At 46.8% G+C, this 9,119-nt stretch overlaps 1 long non-coding RNA gene across 3 annotated transcripts; it reads right to left on the bottom strand.

Annotated features, from left to right (window-relative positions):
- Positions 1–553: 553 nt before the first annotated feature.
- Positions 554–6,772, bottom strand: LOC112530187. Of its 3 annotated transcripts, XR_005841574.2 has the most exons (5): positions 6,179–6,772; positions 5,792–5,896; positions 5,320–5,471; positions 3,907–4,057; positions 554–2,846 (listed from the first exon to the last, which is right to left on the bottom strand). It is a non-coding gene; the product is annotated as an uncharacterized LOC112530187 (long non-coding RNA). The 3 variants fall into 3 exon arrangements; XR_005841572.2 differs by having other exon boundaries at positions 5,792–6,772; XR_005841573.2 differs by lacking the exon at positions 3,907–4,057 and having other exon boundaries at positions 5,792–6,772.
- Positions 6,773–9,119: the final 2,347 nt, after the last annotated feature.

Consider the following 9,119-nt stretch of genomic DNA (forward strand, 5'->3'; position numbering starts at 1 on the left):
CCTAACCCTAACCCTAACCCTAACCCTAACCCTAACCCTAACCCTAACCCTAACCCTAACCCTAACCCTAACCCTAACCCTAACCCTAACCCTAACCCTAACCCTAACCCTAACCCTAACCCTAACCCTAACCCTAACCCTAACCCTAACCCTAACCCTAACCCTAACCCTAACCCTAACCCTAACCCTAACCCTAACCCTAACCCTAACCCTAACCCTAACCCTAACCCTAACCCTAACCCTAACCCTAACCCTAACCCTAACCCTAACCCTAACCCTAAAAGTCTAAGTCTAAGTCTAACCCTAAAAGTCTAACCCTAACCCTAACCCTAACCCTAACCCTAAAAGTCTAAGTCTAAGTCTAACCCTAAAAGTCTAAGTCTAACCCTAAGTCTAAGTCTAACCCTAAAAGTCTAAGTCTAACCCTAAGTCTAAGTCTAACCCTAAAAGTCTAACCCTAAGTCTAACCCTAAAAGTCTAAGTCTAAGTCTAAGTCTAAGTCTAAAAGTCTAAGTCTAACCCTAAAAGTCTAAGTCTAAGTCTAACCCTAAAAGTCTAAGTCTAAGTCTAACCCTAAAAGTCTAAGTCTAAGTCTAACCCTAAAAGTCTAAGTCTAAGTCTAAGTCTAAGTCTAACACCTAACCCTAAGTCTAACCCAATGTCTCACAGTCTACCTTACCTTCACACCTACCTGTTGCACTTAGCTTCAAGTGGGATCTGTGTCCTGGTAATGTTGAATCAAGGCACACCACTGAATTAGATTGCACAAGTATTTGTTCATTACAGCACTGTTTCCTCAAGACATGACTCATACAATTGTATGCACACTACAGCAATGCCTACATGTTGACAAACAAAACATGAATACACTGATTCCATACAATTGCAAGACACCGTTTACAGGCAGCAGCACCCGCGTACTCCATACAATTGCAAGACACCGTTTACACAATTGCAAGACACTGTTTACAGGCGCAGCACCCGCGTACTCCATACAATTGCAAGACACTGTTTACAGGCGCAGCACCCGCGCACTCCATACATTTTAAGGCATGGTTTACATATAACACATATGTCCGATTCACAAGACAAAGGTCACAAAGCCTCCATATCCAATAAATAACATTACATTTACACTAATATTGTGTACTCCAACCCACCTCAAGAGCAGAGCACATCTCAGCCCACCTGAAGTAAATGCAAGCCTCAGACAGGCCGGGAAGGAGCGCAAATGGGCTCTGTTGGTTACGGGGTTGGGTTAGCCCTGCGGTACAAACAAACAAAGCAAAGCTAACCCAACCCCGTAAGCAAGGCCAAGCTAAAGCCAATTTGGCTGAGATCAATTGATTGCAAAGCTAAAGCCAATTTTGGGTAAGATCAATTGACTGCACATGCCAAAATCAGCACAACTCTCAGAATGGCCACAAAGGGGCGCGAGTCTCAGACTGGCCGGGAAGGAGCGCAAATGGGCTCCAAAGGCCTCGGGCGTTGGTTACGGGGTTGGGTTAGCCCTGCGGTACAAACAAACAAAGCAAAGCTAACCCAACCCCGTAAGCAAGGCAAAGCTAAAGCCAATTTGGCTGAGATCAATTGATTGCAAAGCTAAAGCCAATTTGGGCAAGATCAGTTGATTGCAAAGCTAAAGCCAATTTGGGCAAGATCAATTGATTGCAAAGCTAAAGCCAATTTGGGCAAGATCAATTGACTGCACCTGCCAAAATCGGCACAACTCTCAGAATGGCCGCAAAGGGGCGCGAGTCTCAGACTGGCCGGGAAGGAGCGCAAATGGGCTCCAAAGGCCTCAGGCGTTGGTTACGGGGTTGGGTTAGCCCTGCGGTACAAACAAACAAAGCAAAGCTAACCCAACCCCATAAGCAAGGCAAAGCTAAAGCCAATTTGGCTGAGATCAATTGATTGCAAAGCTAAAGCCAATTTTGGGTAAGATCAATTGACTGCACATGCCAAAATCAGCACAACTCTCAGAATGGCCACAAAGGGGCGCGAGTCTCAGACTGGCCGGGAAGGAGCACAAATGGCCTCTGCTGGCCTTGGGCATTGGTTACGGGGTTGGGTTAGCCCTGCGGTACAAACAAACATAGCAAAGCTAACCCAACCCCGTAAGCAAGGCAAAGCTAAAGCCAATTTGGCTGAGATCAATTGATTGCAAAGCTAAAGCCAATTTGGGCAAGATCAATTGACTGCACCTGCCAAAATCGGCACAACTCTCAGAATGGCCGCAAAGGGGCGCGAGTCTCAGACTGGCCGGGAAGGAGCGCAAATGGGCTCCAAAGGCCTCGGGCGTTGGTTACGGGGTTGGGTTAGCCCTGCGGTACAAACAAACAAAGCAAAGCTAACCCAACCCCGTAAGCAAGGCAAAGCTAAAGCCAACTTATTTGCAATGCATTAACTGCAAAGCTAAAGCCAATTTGGTTGAGATAAATTATTTGTAAAGATAAAGCCAATTGGGTTGATGCAAAATGACTGCACGCGCTGAAATCAGTGTGACTCTCAGCATGGCCGTGAGTCTCAAACAGCCTGGATGGAGTGCGAATGGTCCCTGTCCAGCTACGGGATGTCAGTTACGGGATTAGGGTCAGCCACGCTAGCAATCTCAAAGCGAAGGTGACCCAACCCCCTGAGTGAGGCAAAGCCTTTGATGTGCTATCCCTCGAAATTCTCTGAAAGATTGCAGCCGGCTACTTGGACGGGTACGCTGCTTGCTAGATGAAGAACTAGCTGAACCGCCTGGCCTAATGAGTGCTGCTCCATCGTGTTAAATGCAGCTGGTATGCCATCCTGAGTGCTCTTCAGGCCTGTTCTGTCCAATATCTTCATTGAAGACCTGCCTGATGGCATGGAGTGCACCTTTGGTAAGTTTGCTGAGGGCGTTGCATCAGATTAGCAGCTATGTTTGGAGTTCAGAGCTCATTAGGATTGGGGTGAAGGTATAAGGGTTAGGTTTATTAGGGTTATGCTCAAAGGGACTGGTAGGGAAGGCCAAGGCAAAGGCAACAACACCCAAGGGAACACCAAAACCGAGGGCAAAGGCATAGACAACAACCAAGGGAAGGCAACGTCAAAGGCACAGTGAAAGCAAAGGTATGGAGAACACCAAAGAGAAGACCTCCTCAGAGGGCAGGCCCAAAGAGAGGGCCTCAGAGAACAAAACAGAGACCAAAGAGAACACCGTGGCAAGGCCAAAATGGAGGGCGAGGTCCATGAGAACGTTGCAGGGAAGGCCGATGCAGGAGGCCAAGGGCAATGGCCAAAGAGAATGCAGCACAGAAGGCCAAAACCAAAGACCGAAGAGAACGCTGTAGGGAATGCCAAAACAAGAAGGCCAAAGGCAAAGGCCAAACAGAACGCAACAAGGAATGCCAAAACCAAAGGCCAAAGAGATCGTCGCAGAGAATGCCACGACAGGAGGCTGAAAGGAGCACGGCAAAGAAGGCCAAGGGCAAAGGTCAAAGAGAACATGGAAGGGAACGCCAAAGAGAATGTGGCAAAGGCGGTCAAACGCGATGGCCAGGAGAACGTGGCATGGATGGCAAAAACATAAGGCCAAATAGAACACTGCATGGAACACCAGAAGTGATGGCCAAAGAGAACGCAGCAGGGAATGCCAAAACCGGAGGCCGAAAAGAATGCCGCAAAGAAGGCCAAAGGCAATGGCCAAGACAACATGACATGGAATGCAAAAACAAGAGGACAAGAGAATGCAGTAGGGAACGCCAAGGGCAAAGGGAAGGAGAACACCGCCGTGAAAGGCCAGAGCCAAGGAGAACGTGCAAAGAATAGGACGGGCAGCCTTTGGGGAACCCTGAAGTGCAGAAAGGAGCTCTGGGAACCCTACCTTGTGTCTCACTCAGTAAGGGGTAAACACTGGTGGGTGTGCATTGTCCTTACCTGCTGGCAGACAATTACCAGTCAGCAAAGTGGAGCTCCAGGGCATCCCGGGAAATGCAGCTTTCGGTTCCTGGCTGTTCCCGTGAAGACCCGCACATCTCTCCGTGCAGTCCTTACAGCACTCGGGAGCGCTGCAGCTCTCTGCTGCCACCTGTTGGACACAATGCAGGAATGAAGGCGCTGCCCCGCATATGTAGGGCTGCACCCCGTGTGCATTGCTCTATAGGATGACGCAAGGGAGTATTAGGAATATAATAAATGCTATGCATAAGTTTGAAGTTACAATTAGCTTAACAATTGTTTTCCACACTATGATTAGGATTAAGGGTACTGTGACAGAAAACAAGCAGGCATTATTTTTATTGCAGCATTTAGGTTAAGAGACAGTTTTTAATATTGGCTTAATAGTTAGGTTTACATATACACTGTGGGTTAACATAATTATCATTAGAGCTCACATTAAGCTACGGGTTCAGGTCAAGATGAACATTCACTGCTGCCTCCCAGCCAATCCCAGAGAGCCAAAGAAAAAAGGCAAGCTGAACTCCCACCGAAAGCCAAGGTAAAGGCAAAGCAAACAGCCAAGGCGAAGGGAAGGGCAAAAGCAAGGAGAGCACCCAACGGAAAGCCAAGGTGAGGGCGAGGAGACAGCAGCAGGAAAGGCCAAGGGCAAAGGCCAAGAGAACACAGCAAAAAATGCCAAAACAGACGGCCGAGGGAACACGGCATGGAATGCTCAGGTCAGGGCAAGGGCTAAGAGAACGTGGCAGGAAGTGCCAAAACAGGAGGCCAAAGAGAACACGGCAAAGAAGGCCAAGGCAGAAGGCTGAGAGAAGGTGGCTGGGAACACCAGAACATGATGCCAAAGAGAACGCCGCAGGAATTGCCCAAACAGGAGGGCAAGAGAACACTGCAGGGAACGCCAAAACTGAATGCTGAAGAGAACGTGGCAGAAGAAAAACAAGTTCAATAGCCAAGAGAATGGGGCATGGAACGCAAAAACAGGAGGGCAAGGGAACGCCTAGGTAAGGGCCAAGAGAATGTGGAAGGAAATGCCAAGGAAATGGCCAAGAGAACACGACAAGAAACGCCAAAACAGAAGGGCAAGAGAGCACTGCAGGGAACGCCAAAACTGAATGTTGAAGTGAATGTGGCCAAGAAAGTCAAGGGCAATGGCCAAGAGAACATGACAAGGAATGCAAAAACAAGAGGGACAAGAGAATGCAGTAGGGAACGCCAAGGGCAAAGGGAAGGAGAACACCGCCGTGAAAGGCCAGAGCCAAGGAGAACGTGCAAAGAATAGGACGGGCAGCCTTCGGGGAACCCTGAAGTGCAGAAAGGAGCTCTGGGAACTCCTACCTTGTGTCTCACTGAGTAAGCGGGTAAACACTGGTGGGTGTGCATTGTCCTTACCTGCTGGGCAGACAATTACCAGTCAGCAAAGTGGAGCTCCAGGGCATCCCGGGAAATGCAGCTTTCGGTTCCTGGCTGTTCCCGTGAAGACCCGCACGTCTCTCCGTGCAGTCCTTACAGCACTCGGGAGCGCTGCAGCTCTCTGCTGCCACCTGTTGGACACAATGCAGGAATGAAGGCGCTGCCCCGCATATGTAGGGCTGCACCCTGCGTGCATTGCTCTATAGGATGACGCAAGGGAGTATTAGGGATATAATTAATGCTGTTTATAAGTTACTTAATGGGGGTCAGGGGATGGGAGGAAAAGGTGTGGGGGTTTGGGTATCATACGGATTAGGAAACAAATAGCATCTCCTGACAATTGGGATGAGATATCTGGAGATCCTGACTGTAGTCATCCAGAAGAGGACAACCCTTTCTTTTTATTAACACAAACCCAGATCTGCTGGTGAGACAGAAATGACCGTAATACCCTGGGGAAGTCAGCATAGTCGTGATGTTCCATTAGCTGCTCCACAGGCCTCACACCACCGATTAGAGGAGTCCCAACAATCCTTAAAACCCACTGAGCTGCAAACTGAGACCAGAAGAGAGGACATAATTTAAAACATGATAATGATGCCCAGCATGCCCTTAAACAACTCTGCGTGGGTGTAATTAACACATGCCACTGTGAATTACAGCCATAAGATGGGATGATGGGGGAGAAGACAAACCACATTTGGAGCTGAGGTTGGAGATCATGAGGTGAAAACCATGAAAGAGGAAACAGCGGCTCAACCAGAAAGAAATGGGCTTGAAAAGGGCTGCAAACAGGACCTGCAGAATGCAGAACCCCTGAACGGAATAGGGTATTAACTGTCACCGTGTCCAGAACCGCAGCGCTCAGTCAGCCAATCAGCATCGTTAGGGCTCATTGAAGCAATCCAGAAGCAAGGGAACTGTGAAAGGAAGGAATGGATGTCAGTCCATCCATCAGCTGCTCAGAGAACAGGAGACAACCCCTTCATTTCCCTTAGGACAAGACTGAAGGCACCGTAGGGACACACACAGCAGATACAGCTGCTCTAATCCAGCTCAGGATCTCCCCGGAAAGACATGGCTCACAGCTCTACAATAAAGCAGGAATCCCTCACCCCATTTAAGGGCTTTCCCCCCACACCTCGAAGGAAGCAGTCTCCAAGTTCAGATACAGGCCTGAAAGCTACCACTTCTTACATGGGGTCAAGATCCCCCCAAAAGAGGAGCTCAGAGCCCTGAAATTCAGAAAGAACCACTTACCCCATTCCAAGGACCAATACTCACTCGCTCCCCCAAAGAAGCAGTTTCCAGGTACAGATGGCTGCCAGCCCCAAAATGCAGCTATGAACCCCCAGCAAAGGGGTAGATCACAGCCCTCCAATACAGAAGGACTCACCCCCACACCCTCAAGGAAGCACACCGAGACTCAGATGCTGCCCCTTAGCTTCCCAGACCTTAAATGGGGTCAGGGAGGGGAGGAGCCCGTCTCAGCCCCACCCCACAGCCAAATTGCCATCAGCTGTGCTCGCAGGGCTGCACCTCCCCAGGTGAATGGGAGATGCTGAGTCATGGCCTGAACCACTGATTGAACAGCTGAGGCAGAAATGAGTCAGCTATGAAAGCACAGGTGGAAGCAATCCAGTCCTAAAATGGAAGGTGGAGCCTGGCTGCAGCTCTCCAAGATAGCATTTAAAAGCTGACTACCCCCCAGGAAAGGTTCAATGGAGGATTCCCGAAGAGAAAACTCGTTATTTTTTGCTTAAATGGGGGGATTCTCGAAGAGAAAATGCGTGATTTTCGGGTAAGATGGTGGACTCTCTAAGAGAAAATGCGTGATTTTCGGGTTAAATGGTGAATTCTCAAAAAGAAAATGCGTGATTTCTGTGTTAAATGCGGGATTTCTGAATAGAGAACACATGATTTTCGGGTTAAATGGGGGATTTTAGAAGAGAAAATGTGTGATTTTCACATAAATATAGGATTCTTGAAGAGAAGGCACGTGATTTTTGCTTAAATGGGGGATTCTTGAAGAGAAAACACATGATTTTCAGTTAAATGGGGAATTTCTGAAGAGAAAAAGCATGATTTTCGGGTGAAACAAGGGATTCTTGAAGAGAAAGCACGTGATTTTCGGGTTAAATGGTGGATTTCCAAAGAGAAAACACATGATTTTTGCTTAAATGGGGGATTCTCGAAGAGAAAACACAATATTTTCGAGTTAAATGGGCGTTTTCCGAAGAGAAAACGCGTGATTTTCACTTACATGGGGGATTCCTGATGAGAAACCACGTGATTTTTGGGTTAAATGGGGTATTTCAGAAGAAAAAACAAACGATTTTTGCTTAAATGGGGGATTCTCGAAGAGAAAACGCGTGATTTTCATGTTAAACATGGGAATCTCAATGAGAAAGCACGTGATTGTCGCTTGAATGAGGGATTTCTGAAGAGAAAACACGTGATTTTCCCTTAAATGGTGGATTTCCGAGGAGGAGAAGTGTGATTTCCGAGTTAAATGGGGGATTTCCGAAGAGAAAATGCGTGATTTTTTGGTTAAATGGGAAATTCTCAAAGAGAAAACGCGTGATTTTCGGATTAAATGGGGGATTTTAGAAGAAAAAATGCGTCATTTTTGAGATAAACGGGATTCTCGAAGAGAAAACGCGTGATTTTTTGTTTAATGGGGGATTCTTGAAGAGAAAGCCTGTGTGATTTTCGGGTTAAATGGGGGATTCTCAAAGAGAAAACGCGTGATTTTCAGGTTAAATGGGGAATTGTCGAAGAGAAAACATGCGATTTTCCCTTAAATGGTGGATTTCCGAAGAGAAAACGTGTGATTTTCGGGTTAAATGGGGGATTGTCGAAGAGAAAACACGCGATTTGTGGATTAAATGGGGGATTCTCGAAGAGAAACCACATGATTTTAAGGTTAAATGGGATTTCGGAAGACAAAGCATGTGATTTTCGCTTAAATGCGAGATTTTAGAATAGAAAACACGTGATTTTCGCTTAAATGGGAAATTTGCGATGAGAAACAGCGTGATTTTCGCATAAATGGAGGATTCTCGAAGACAAAACGCGTGATTTTTGCTTAAATGGCAGATTTTCGAAGAGAAAACACGTGATTTGCGGGTTAAATGGGGGATTTCCGAAGACAAAATGCGTGATTTTGGGGTTAAATGAGGGATTCCCGAAGAGAAAACGAGTGATTCTCGGGTAAAATCGGAGATTCTCAAAGAGAAAACGCGTAATTTTCGGGTTAAATGGGGGAGTCTCGAGGAGAAAGCACATGATTTTCGCTTAAATGGGAGCTTCTTAATGAGAAATCGCATGATTTTCGGGTTAAACAATAGATTTCCGAATAGAAAACGTGTGATTTTCAGGTTAATAGGGGTTTCTCAAAGAGAAAACGCGTGATTTTCAGGTTAAATGTGGGATTCTCGAAGAGAAAACGCATGATTTTCACTTAAATGGGGGATTCTCGAAGAGAAATTGCTTGATTTTAGGGTTAAATGGGGGATTTCCGAATAGCAGACGCATGATTTTTGGGTAAAATGGGGGATTTCCGAAGAGAAAATGCATGATTTTTGGGTTAAATCGGGGATTCTCGAAGAGAAAACGCGTGATTTTCACTGAAATGGGGGATTCTCAAAGAGAAAACGTGTGATTTTCAGGTTAATTGAGGGATTCTTGAAGAAAAAAAACGCGTGATTTTCGCTTAAATGGGGGATTCTCAAAGAGAAAATGCGTGATTTTCGCTTAAATGGCGGATTTCCAAATAG

The sequence above is a fragment of the Gallus gallus genome, chromosome 22 (genome assembly GCF_016699485.2).
Source record: "Gallus gallus isolate bGalGal1 chromosome 22, bGalGal1.mat.broiler.GRCg7b, whole genome shotgun sequence".
In the NCBI taxonomy this organism is placed as follows: domain Eukaryota; kingdom Metazoa; phylum Chordata; class Aves; order Galliformes; family Phasianidae; genus Gallus; species Gallus gallus.